The 13,459-nt window shown below is 30.0% G+C and overlaps 1 pseudogene; it reads right to left on the minus strand.

Annotated features, from left to right (window-relative positions):
- Positions 1-144: 144 nt before the first annotated feature.
- LOC105117208 (zeatin O-glucosyltransferase-like) lies at positions 145-1,886 on the minus strand (annotated as a pseudogene).
- Positions 1,887-13,459: the final 11,573 nt, after the last annotated feature.

Below are 13,459 nucleotides of genomic sequence, written 5' to 3' on the forward strand. Positions count from 1 at the left end.
AACAACTCGATTAAACATGGAAACATCCAATCCAACATTTAAGTAGTGTCTTTTGATTCAATTTATTTGAAAGAACCTATAAACTTTAATTCCAACATAAATAGGATGGAATCAATCAAACTGTTCTTAGTGAATGTATAATCTATATATATAGAACAGTCTGCATTTTCTTCTCCTCCTTTATAAGCAAAAACAATATAATTTCATGACAATGCAACGAGTACAAGGACACCATTTCTTGGACTTACCTGCCTTCATTTTATTGTAATTGAGATTTGATAGCCATGATAATTCCACATTATGATGACTAAGACAGGGTTAATTGAATTTAATTAATTACCTAGTGATATGAGCAATGAAGGATTCCATCTCCATACGAGAAACTCCACCTTCAGCCACGGATCCTCGCACGGACTCCCCCATTTCTGTTGCTCTCTTTCTCATCTCATCACCTTCTGTTGATGCCATTAGCCTATTCACAGCACTTCCAACAATCTTTGATGTTACAATCTCATCTCGTCGCGCCCAATCCTTAACGGCAATTCCAATCTTGAGGACTTCTGTTATTAGGACTGTGTTTCTTGGTTGATCCGAGTGCATAGGCCAAGCTGCAATTGGCACTCCCATGCTAATGCTTTCCATGCAAGAATTCCATCCACAATGACTCATAAACCCTCCTGTTGCCGGGTGAGCTAAAATCTCTAGTTGGGGTGCCCAGTCTCTCACCACTAGTCCTATCCCATCCACTGAATTCTCATACCCTTTTGGCAGTTCAGCTCTTGTCCCTTCTCCAGTGAAAACATCTCCTTTATCACCATCTCTTAGAACCCATATGAACTTTTTCTTGCTTTCTCTCAACCCAATTGCAAGCTCCTTGATTTGTTCATCATCGAAGGTGGTCGTCGTCCCAAACGACACGTAAATTACCGTGTTTTTTGCTTGTTTATCAAGCCACTCCAAGCAAAAATGCTGTTTTTTTGAGCTTTCTGGTATTGTCACAGGATTGAAAGGCCCTAGTGCCCAATGCTTAATGCCTTCCTTAATTGTTTCTTTCTCAAGAAAATCCAAATAAGCAGGTTCTACCAATTTGCAAGTGTTGTAAACACAGCCAGTGTTAAACCTTTGGTACTTACTATAATGACAATCAACGAAATCCGCAAACTCATCGCTAAAACACCCTTCTAGAGAAGGAGTATCCCGTGGAAACAACTCATTTTCCCCTATAACCATCCCTTCTCGTTCCCATTCATACAAGGAAGTAGCAAAAGCAGAGACACTATGGAAAGTGTAAGACTAGGGATTCGAGAGGAAACGAGCTTCTTCAATCACAGACCCCATTAAAGAGTCATGAATTACAATAACCTTTCTTGCTTTGCAAGAAAGTGCTCGTAAAAGCATAGAAACAGGCTCGGTAAGTTGAGATGAGGCGTTGAAGACTGGTTGTAAGTGAGAAGGGAATTTGATTTTGGCTTTTGGATTGGGCGGTGGACAATGAAATGGAGGGATTTCGATATCATGGAAATGGATATTTGCAGCGGCGTTTGGGTCCCAACCGTGTACGCGCTGCTTGGCCTGACGATTGTGGGTGGTGGCGCCAACGTAGTGGACCGGGATGTTGTGGGATAGGATGAGCCTAGAGAGTTGGAGGAGCTGGTTAAGATGGCCTTGTGCTGGAAGGGGCACCATGACCACAACAACTTGTGCTTGTTTTGTGAGGTCATTTATGCCGTGGCTTGGTGGGTCTTGTTGGTTAGCCATAGGGTGGAAGATGTATGAAATGGCTCTGGGTATAGATTTTATGTGTTTCGTATGATGCTGTTGTGTTAGGGGATGGCTTTTATAAAGAGACTATGGTGGTTGTGATAATGAGTAGAATATGAAATTGATAATGCTGTGTTTGTCGTCAATAGAAGTTGTCAAAGTATTTGAGATTGATAACCATGGGAGAAACGTGCTTTTGTGTATGAAAAATGAAAGTTGCAATAGCCTTAAATGCAATTGGATAATATATAGAAGTGCTTTTCTGTATGAAAAATGAAAGTAGCAATAGCCTTAAATGTTTAGAAAACTGCATATATTCATTGTTTAGAAAACGTTGTTCGTATGCGCCTCGAATCTCTAATTAATTAACCAATGTGCTATATTGGTAAGGCTATACTTGTAGTTAGAGAGGTATTAAATACCTTGTAAGCCTAGCTAGATGATGGATTCTTGCCAGGATAGAGGCCATAAATGAAAACTGTGTTTACTTTAGGTATGTGAACAATTTCTGGTTAACAACAATACTCTGGACAAAGTCTCATGGTCATTGACCTTTCCTTGTTTTTCATTTTTTTTTTTTACCTCTAGAAAGTTAGTGCCTATTTCATTAAATTAATCAGTCGCAATGTCCATCTACCGGCATCTATCTATACAATGCTTGCAAAACAAGAAAACTGGACCAAAGACCAAGTAAACTAACAAACAAATGAAGTGGCATTTGCTCTACAATATTCTTGATGATGTTGTCTCTTTGGAGTATTGCATTAAATTAATCCGTCGCAATGTCCATCTACCGGCATCTATCTATACAATGCTTGCAAAACAAGAAGACTGGACCAAAGACCAAGAAAACTAACAAACAAATGAAGTGGCATTTGCTCTGCAATGATCTTGATAATGTTGTCTCTTTGGAAAACAACACTATGCCTATATGTACTTGTTTTGAATAACGATAAAAGCTGCAGGCCTTGTCTAATAATCCTTTCATGTAGCTATTAGAGCCGAATTGATGCAACCAGTGAATGAGTGTGAATTGATGTTCCTCATCTTATGCAACGACACCAATTTTCTAATTCCTAACTCTGATCTTTCTTCGCTGTCTATTATTTTCCCAGTTGTCATCAACTTGATGACTGCTCAGTACTGCAAGGCACTAAACACTGTTTAATCAGAGATGAAGGGGAGAACCCATTTTCATGGTTAAAAAACTAAAATTCATAATTTATAATGAATAAGAGAAGGAAAGTTGAAAATACCTTGTGTGTTTTAGTGTTCTAAACACGAAGCATTTTCAACTTTCCTTCTCTCTCTCTCTCTCTCTCTCTCTCTCTATATATATATATATATATATATATATATAAAGGATAACAAATCCCTTTCGATCTCGGAATCATTCTCGTATTATAATCATTTTCATATGTTAACAATTTTCTCCTTATTCTAACATTCAGTTTACTAACGAGGTACTCCTCTTTAAATAAAATCTTATCGAGTGTAAATACCTAGTAATTTTATGAACTTAATTTGCAAATATTTTCAACTTAAAAAAATGATGAATATATCAGTGAACTTAATTCACAAATATGTCAGTGATATATTCTTCACTTTTATAATAGATGATCTCAATCATTATAATTTTTGTAAAATCTCTTAAAAATTAGAACTTTACATTAATATGTTTTCTCTACCATATAGAATTAAATTTTTAAAGAGTTTAATTATTGGGTTGTTGTCACAAGAAATTAATTATTATATGCCCTTGTGTCTTGAAATTAAGTTCCTTAATAATTTTCTTCATCCATATAGCTTGGAATGAACATGAATTTTGTATTAAAAAAAGAATCAAATTTTGTAGTTGATAAAGTGACAAATAACTACTTCTTTAAAGATCATAAAATAGACGTTGAATCAAGCATAAATACCTAACTTGAAGTGTTTTTCTATTAACTTAATCTCTTATATTATTCATGATAAATAAAACTAATCAAGTTTGAATTTTCTCTCTTTTTATAGAATAAACCAATGCATATATAGTGACTTTTAGATACCAAAGTATCCTTTTAATAGTCAGAACATGTATCTTTGTTGGTTTCTTAATATATATACTGATAAGATTTACTGAATATATTATGCCTATTGTTACATATATTAAACTTTCTACAATCTTCTTGTAAAGAATGGTATCATCCTCTTCCATCTATAATCTTTACCTATTGTCAAATCAAACTCAGTTAGTATATTCCCTAAATTATAATTCTTTATTTAAAGCTTATCTAGAACTTCTTAAATATATTTCTTTGAAGAAATAAAAATTCCAGTAATAGATTGAACCACTTTAGAACAAAAAAAAATAATGTAATTTTTTAATATTAGATATATCAAATTTAGTCATTATGAACCTTTTAAAATTTTCAAATATTACTCTTTCATTTTCAGTGTAAATTAAATTATCTATATATAAACATACAAAAAGTATTTTTTATCCGTCTTTAATTTTAATATAAAAAAATATAGTTAAATGGATATTTTTTAAAAACTTCCTTAAAAAAATAAGCTTTTATATGACTCATATAGAGTTTTTTTTTTTTTTTACTTATATACCTTGCTCATCCCCTAATTTCACATCATTAGAAGATTGATAAACAAATACTTGTTATTATAGATCTTTGTATAAAAAAACTGATTTTATATCTAAAGCAATAATCAATCTAATTATGTCATTTCTTATAATTTAAGCAAAAACTTTTTTGTAACTAGTAATATATGCTTGCATATAACCTTTGGTTATTAGACATGTTTTATACTTGTTGATTTTGTTATTTTTTTTTTAACTTTATCTTGAACACTTATTTTATGTAAATGGTCTTTTGTCCTTTTGGATACTCCATTAACTTTTAAGTATTGTTTCTTTTAATGAAATTAATGCAATTATTCATAGCCTTTTTCCACTTTAATTATTTTACAACATCTTCAAAAGCTACTAAATTACAATGTGAGAATATAACAAAACAAGTAAACGGCCTTCTTTTAACACGCTATGATATTATTTGTTAAAAAATAAGACACATATAAAGTATTTTGCATTTTAATCTCCCTTCTCTTATTCATCATCATTAAATTATGCAGACATGTCTCTTATATATATAATGAGATTATAAGGTAAAAATACAAACCCTTTTTATATAGGAACTCTTCTCATATTAGAATTTACTTATTGAGTAATGTTAATTTCACTAAAAAAACCTTTCCATATGATGACTACTAGAAAAATCCACCCATTAGACTTATTGGATCCACTCATTCTATTGAATAAGATATTTATGGATTTTTTTTCTTGTATACGATTAACACCTTTCTTTCTATTTTGACTCATTCAAACATGATTTAATAAATAATGCACTGACCATAAATTGGTTTCCCAAAAGCATTTCATTTGGTTCCTTTACATTACTTACTTTTTAATCATAATTATTATACAATGAATGGTTAGTATCATGCCACAAAGAAATGAAAACAATTGAGATAAAGAAGACATGTCTTATTTGTCAATTTCATTCATTTTGACAGAATAAAAATTCACTCTAAAATTATCTTAAAAATATATTTATTTTTATATTTTTATCTTTGTTCTTACAACAAAATATTTTTACATCACTTCTATCCTATAACACCAAACAAAAACAACCTTAAGGTCGTGGACCAAGTCAACTATTTTGTTTTTAATTAGATGTATAGACAAATAGTAAGCTTCAGGGTGGTCTAATTTAACATAACTAATTAGAATTGTATGAGACCAACATTTCAAACATTGATTTAAAAGGCACTAATTTAATCATTTTTTGCTTTAGATGACATTAAATCATAAAGTGGATGCTTGATTTAGAGGACATGTTGAAATAATAAGATTATTCTTAATATTAGTCTCACGTGTTCTTTTAGTTAATTTTACATATTTTTAATTTTTTTATTTTATTTTTTATTAAAAAAATAAAAACATTAAAAAAATATAATTAAATTTTATTTTTTCTATAACTTAACATTTTAAATTTTAAATTAAAAAATAATGAGAAAAGACTGTTAAAATTAACTTATGCTGATCAATTTTTTGAATTTTATAGAGGTTAATAAATGTAACAATTGGAGTGAATTTAAGCTTTATTTGTTTTCCTCTTCTTGATTACTAAGATTGAATGTATAATGTAATTAAAGAGATGCTTTTTTCTACGGATTAAAGCATAAAAATGTTTTTGTACTATATTAATTGGTATTTTATGTCCTTATAATTTTTTTATTATTATTTTATATCATTTTACACATGTATGTGACTCTTCTTTGTATCTTTGGATTAAAAATTAAAGAAAAAAAATATGGCACCTTTTTTTTTCAAATTTCTCTTTGTATGTTTTTTCTTTTCATTTCCTTTTTTCCACGTTTCTTCTTCTCCCTTATATTTCTCCTATCTTTCTTCCCTCTCTCTTCACCTTACATGACTACCAGATTCTTCGTGACTCTATAACCACTACACCCTTACTAGCCAATGTTTCATTGCTCTCTTCAGCATCATAATTTTTATTCCTTTAAATAAAAACAAGTTTGGAATGACATTTGTTGAAAGTATAAACTTGACTTGTTATATGTGTAACCATTGCCAGAAGTTATCAAAACTTACAAGTAGCTCACCTATAAGAAGGAGACAACCACTAATATTGAAGAATGTAACAATCATTAATGAAGGAGGTGAAGTAGGTACAATAAAAGTTGAAATAAAAAGAAAATAAAAAGTATTATAAGCAATGACATTTTTGGTGTCATTATTTTCCTATAAATATGCATGTAATTCGAGTATTTAGATGTGAGGAGTGACCAAGAAAATAAAGAAGAGTTAAAGAGAAAGAGAGGTTGTGAGGGAGTTGTAATCTTGTGTGTGTTTGAAATAATTCTAAATTTAGTTTTTGTTTGTGTAAATTTTACTCCTTTGAAGGTGCACCACTAGCAACCTCAATTACTCATTTCATCCAATAGTGGTATTAGAACCTAAGAATAAAAAATAGAATGTGTTCTTGATTTTTATTTATAAATCAAAGTGTTCAAAAATATTTTTTGAATAAACTATTGAAAAGTACTCAAAGGGACAATCATAACAAATGAAATATCAACCCAAATGAAGGTAAGATAAGCTTTCAAAAGCTTACCAAAGTTTTTTTAAAAAAAAATTGTCATTGGAAAAGACAACTAGTACAAATTTTAAGAAATTACAAAAAACTCTAAAAGATTTATAAATTTTATAACAACCTTTAAAGTTTTTGAAATGTGTAAAACAACCCAAAACCTTTCATAAATTTCAGAACAAAACCCTAAAGTTTCTAAAATTTCAAAAGTAACCCTAAAATTTCTAAAAATTACAGAACAATTCTACCTAACAAAATAAACTCTTCTAGACTCATTGACAAAGTCTTTTTTTTTTTTTCAAAACTTCATTTATAAAGACTTGTTTTAATAAAGTTAACCAATAGCACACGAGACCACACAAGAGCTCATCTTGAAATTGATAAAAGAGAATTATGACAATTGATGCAGAGGCCTACTAGGTTTTCAAGATGTATTGGATATCATGGAAAATAGTTTCAAAGATGTATTATTTAAGGAAGTTAAAGTATCCTTATCTGATGATTAAAAACAATCCTATATTTTGATAAAAGAACTTATTCATTGAATTTGATGACAAAGTTCAATGAGAGATATCATTAGGTGATATTTCTAAAGTCCTAGTTTGAGAGATAAGAAATGTTCTAATCAAGCAGAAGGATGGAGATCATGTTTTCATCTCTAATGTCTATTATTTCCATAAATAAAGACAAATATATCCGGTCTTCAATACTTAATGGAGAAGGTTATCAAATCAAATTAAAGGATATGTAATTGACACTTGCAGATACTTATGGGAAGTTGATTACTCGAGTGAAGATGGAGAAGAATAGGATGCGTGCACTCACTATTCATGTAATATACCAAAGTGTAGAAGAAGCATTATTAATGATAAAGATTGGTTATGACATCTCAGTTATGAACAACTTAATTTAAAAAGTCTAAAATAATTTGAAAGCAAGAAGACAATGAAAGGTTTTCCAAACATTCATCATCCAAATAAGCTTTATAAAATATGCTTTCCTAATAAGTTGCACCTAAAAAAATTTAAAAATAAAGCTTCAAGTTAGTGCACACTGATATATGTGGTCCATTAAATATAAAATTAAATTGAAGAAAGTAATATTTCATCATTTTCATTAACAACTATAATAAAAGAACTTCGGTGTGTTTTTTGAAAAGGAAATTAAAGGTATTTTATAACTTCAAAAAGTTTAAAGCCTTTGTTAAAACAATAGTGGCTACCAAATCAAATTGTTTTAATCATATCAAGGTGATGAATGCAAAGTAAGAAAATTTAAAGAATTCCTGAAGTAAAGAGGAATTAAGCATATGTATACTCCAACCTACACTTCTCAACTAAATGATGTTGCTAAGAGAAAGAATCACACACTTCATAACATGGCTGAAATCATGTTAAAGGAAAAGTCATTGCCCAAATGTTTTTGGGATGAAGCAATTTCATGTAAAGCTTATCTATTCAATAAATATCCCATGGAAGTTTAAATAATAAAATTTTATATGAAGTGTAGAGCACTCATTAAGCCAAGTATGAGTCATCTTTAAGTTTTTAGATGCATTGCATACGCTAAAAATCCAAGTGTGAAAAGAGCTAAACTTTAAGATAAAAGGGATATTTTTTTCTTTATTCAATATGGTGATAGAATAATGTGATTCATGTTGTACAATCTCAACATTAATAAAGTGTTATATAACAAAGATGTTATTTTTAAGAAAAAAATAAATTAGAAAGAGAGGATCACACTAAATCTTCTAGAAATACAGAATTAACTATTAAAGAAGAGATACTAACTCAATTAATAGAAGAAGAACCAAAAGGAGTTCACCCTTCAATACAAATACATAAGACTCCACACTTAGCACTAAAAGAACTTTTTTACAAGAGACCAAGAAGGGTTTAAAACTTGGAATAATCTAATAAGGATACAAAACTTATACAGGGTGATGAGTATAGTTTATTTTATCTATAGACGAGTTATAACCGAGTTAGTTTTTAAGAAGTTAACAAATAAGAAAAATAAAAGAGTGCAATGAATGAAGAAATTAGATCTGTTAAAAAGAACAACGCATGGAAGTTGACTACTCTTCTAAAAACACACAAGACTATTAAATTCAAGTAGGTTTACAAGATAAATAAGAATGCTTAAAAAGAAGTTTAAAGGTATAAGGTTAGGCTTGTCATAAAAGGGTGGAAAAAAAAACACTTACCATAATGAAGTATTTTCGCTAGTTTCCATTTTTAAGGCTAATAGGTTATTGATTTCACTAGTTGCACCTTACAAATGAAAAATTTACCAAATATTCTTGAAATTAAAATATCTAATTGGAGTCTTTAAAGAAAAAATTAATATTAATCAATCATCTGGATATATGAAAAAAGGCTATAAAAATATGTTGTAAAAGCTAAAGAAAGCCTTATATTGGTTAAAGCAAGCTCCGCATACATGAAATACTAGGATTGATGATTATTTCATGAAAAATGATTTTGAAAAGTGTCCTATAAATATGCAATATATATGAAGAGGAAGTCAAATAAAAGCATTATGATTGGTTGCTTATATATTGATGATTTAATATTCATTAGCAACAATCCAGATATGTTTGGTGCTTTTGAGAAAAGCATGGTCAATGAATTTAAGATGTCAAATATAGGCCAAATAGCTCATTTCCTTAACAGAAAAGTTCTATAAACCAAAAATAGAAAAATCTCCATCTCCCAATATAACTATACAAAAGAGATTACAAAGAAGTTTGAAAAGGAAAAGTATAACTTTTTGACAACTTCAGAAATAAGATTAGATTTTAAAAATAATGTGAAAAGAGATATAGATCCTATAAAGTTAGGCTAATTAACAGATACATGAAGACCCTTAACAAATCTCATTTAATAAAATTAAAAGGATTCTTTAGTTTATAAAATGTTCTCTTTATAATAGCTTGTTCTACACACAAAGTGAAGATTTCAAGCTTATTAGCTATTTTGATACTGAGTTCAGACATGACTTGGATAAAAGAAAAGGCGTAACTAGGTTCACATTCTTCATGGAAGACATGCCATTTACTTAGTTCTTTATACTATTATTCTATAAATTTGACTATGTTATTGCTAGATCAGTTACATGTCATGGTAAACAGTTGAGGAACGTATTAAAGTTTTTCAAAAATTCCACAAGAAAATCTTATATAATTATACATAGATAATCATTATGTGATTGCTTTAGAAAAGAACCCAGCATACTATAAAAGAAGCAAACACATTGACACTCAATAACATTTCATCAAATAACATATAAAAAATAAAGAAATTGAGTAGGTATCTTGCATAACTTATGATCAACTTACTGACATATTCATAAAGTCATTCAAGTATAATGTGTTTATAAGAATATAAAACATATTTGGAATGATAAAGTCAAAAGAGTCAAGTTTAAAGGGGATATTAAAAGTATAAACTTTACTTTCTAAACATGTGATTATTGTCCAAAATTCATCAAAATACACTAGCAGTTTACTTAAAAGAAAAAGACAGCCACTAATATTAAAGAATGCAGGGGCCATTAACAAAAAAGGTGGAGAAAATTAGAAACTAGAAGTGTATGTAATGGCCACAACACATCCATAAATATCATTAAGTCATTCCTTGTTATCTTTAAATTGTCAAAATGGAATATATATAAAGTTCTCAAAAAGTGTTTAATGTCATAAATTTCTATTGTTTAGCCCAATAACTTATACATGTAAATCATTATTTATATTTTGATCTATATACCTCATCGATTGAAATATTGTGACATGCTAACCAAAATAATTTTCAACATTATAGGAGTTGACACATAAATCTTATATGCATTGCTTTATTAGACATGTTATCTATAGTTTAAACATATTAATTTTGTTATGAATGTTAGTAGAAGGAAACCTTGGCTATTTGATTTGAAATTTCTATTACAAGATACTAATGTAAAAATCTTATTAGGAGTTAGGATGAACTTTTAACCCAAACCTATGTAGCTAGACTAACTTTGAATTTTTTTTTTTTCAAGGGATGGATGGCATTTACAAAAACATAATAATAAGTCACCTACTAACGCCTAGTTTCTATCAACTAAAGCATCATTGGAAATTTGGGTCATGTTTTTTTCCTCAAAAAAATTCATTTTCAACCTATTTTTTTACCCAAAACACCTATAAAATACTTTATGCACCTTAACAAACTCATTCGTACCCTCAAATAACCTTAAAACACCTAAAAATCTAAAATTATCCCAAAATAAATAAATAAATAAAAATTTAAGCTCAAATCTACATCTCAGATGATGGTAAGGCCAAAGAATACCTAGGTAGAACTCTTCTCATCAAGTAAAATTTGTTAACACCAAAATGGATCTTTTTCATAGCTGGAACTGGTATCAATCGAGACTTTCTCTTTCTACAACTGGAATCTAATTGTTTCTCTCTCTCTTCTCAAACTAGAATTGAAAGGAAAAAAAAACGTAGAGAAGAAGTTTTGTACATAATTACGTTTTTAAAATATTAAGGGATCAAAAGTTATCATTTCAAAAGTAAGAGAATCAAAGTGAACTTTTCACCCCATTTCTAAACTTATAACTCATTTTCTCCTTGTTTTACACTTTGGTCCCCTCAATTTCAATTTTTTTCCTTAATTGGTCATGAATTTGGGTATAAAAGGATGCAATTGAAGTGAAACCAAATTTATAGACTAAGAAAAAGAAATATCATTGTGAATTGTTAGAATGAAAACACCATAAGGTTTAAAGTTCTCTATAATAATAAATAATGATTGTGGAGTTGATGATAATTATAATATTAAAATAAAATGTGGTGAGTTAAGAAGGAAAAATGAAAATACGATGATAATGGTGATCGTAATTACGAAAATGTAGGGGTAATAGTGGTAAAATGATAATTATGGTGATATGATAGTTATAATAATAATATTATGTATATAAAAGATCAAATTATAAAAATAAAATCTTTTTTTTATTTTTTGTCTTTAAAAAACTATTTCAGTTTTTTAAAATTGTTTAGAAAAGAGTCGTGGTATTTCAACCAGCACGTCGCGGGGGTGCGCAGGCTCCGTGATGTCGTGTAGCGACGGCGGAGGCTCTTGTCATGCCTTTTGTGTGAGGTGTTATGTATTGAAAAGGGTTTTGGATTTAATCATAAAATTATGACTAATGTTTAGGAGTCACCACCTAGTATTATAATCACTAGGAACCTATGATCTGTGAGAGTCTGGGTAAGGAACTGGTTGTGCAAGAAAAAAACACATCACCCCTAGTACACCCAATCTAAAGTAAGTTGCATTATTGTTTGATTGTTTTTTTCTAAATCGGTTTATATTCGTTGATCTTTTATAAGGCTCAAGGTAGATATCTCTAAGAGAGTCTTTACCTTATCGGGTTAAATCCATTCTAAAGTCTGAATTTTAGTATCTTATTTTTACACCTTGTATCTTTAATACATGAGGGTATACTTTATCGTGTGATTTTACACCCCGCAAATATTAAAGTCTACATTTGGATCCTAAAAAAAATATTGGAAAAATATTTTTGACATGATGACCAAATCCTAATAGATAATCATAAAGTAGTTACGATATCTATTTTTTTATTTTTTAACATGAAAAGGATGCAATTTTTGTTTTTTCTCATGAAAAATATGCTTGGAAAAATTTTAGAATTTGGCCATATGCAACGATTTTTTTTTTTAAAGGAAGATTGATTTCAAAGTTTTTTTAGATATCTTTTAGAAAATGTTTTGAATTTTTGTTTTTGTTTTTTTTGAAATATTTCTCAGAAAACCAAGTATTTTAATATCGAATTTGTATTTTACAGTGTAAATATACAACCCAATATCATGCAAAAGTAGAAAATATGCAAGAAAATCCCAATTTTTTTCAAATGATTTTTGAAATTTTTTGGATTTTTTTTAAATGAGGGCCGAGCCGGATCTAGCCTTTAGGCTAGGCCAAAACTAGCTCGACCTTACACAGGCGAAGAATTATTTTTTGCATGCAGGGTGATATAGATGGGGGAATAAGGAGGAAGAGAAGTAGAGAAAAAAAGGAAAGCCACCTAGGCTTGGGAGGAGCAGTCGGTCTAGGTAGTTGCCCTAAAACTGGTGGTGGTGTTTGTTAAAGAGTCGGTGCTACTGCTGTCGATATTGAAGAAGGAAGAAAGCGAAAATAGTGGTGATAACGGGCTGCTGCCGTTGGGGAGGGAGAAGGAGAAGCTTTCAGTGGAGAGGGATAAGTATGGTGGAGAGAGTGGTAGACGAACTGGTGGCAACGTGGCTTGGAGGTTGGAACGGTGGAGAGAGAGAGAAAAAAAAAATTGTAGAAACCAAGGGTGAAAAGGCTGGTTTTTGCCTTATTTTGTACCCGAGTTTCTCCTCCTGTAGGCTATGAAATCCATCTCTATTTATAGGTGGTGAAAGAGGGCGATCTTGTCTACACTAGAGAAAAATTTCAGCTCTTGATTATGTTGGAAATAATCCTAACTGTTGGCTT

The sequence above is a fragment of the Populus euphratica genome, unplaced genomic scaffold, assembly GCF_000495115.2.
Source record: "Populus euphratica unplaced genomic scaffold, PopEup_1.0 scaffold1216.1, whole genome shotgun sequence".
NCBI lineage: Eukaryota > Viridiplantae > Streptophyta > Magnoliopsida > Malpighiales > Salicaceae > Populus > Populus euphratica.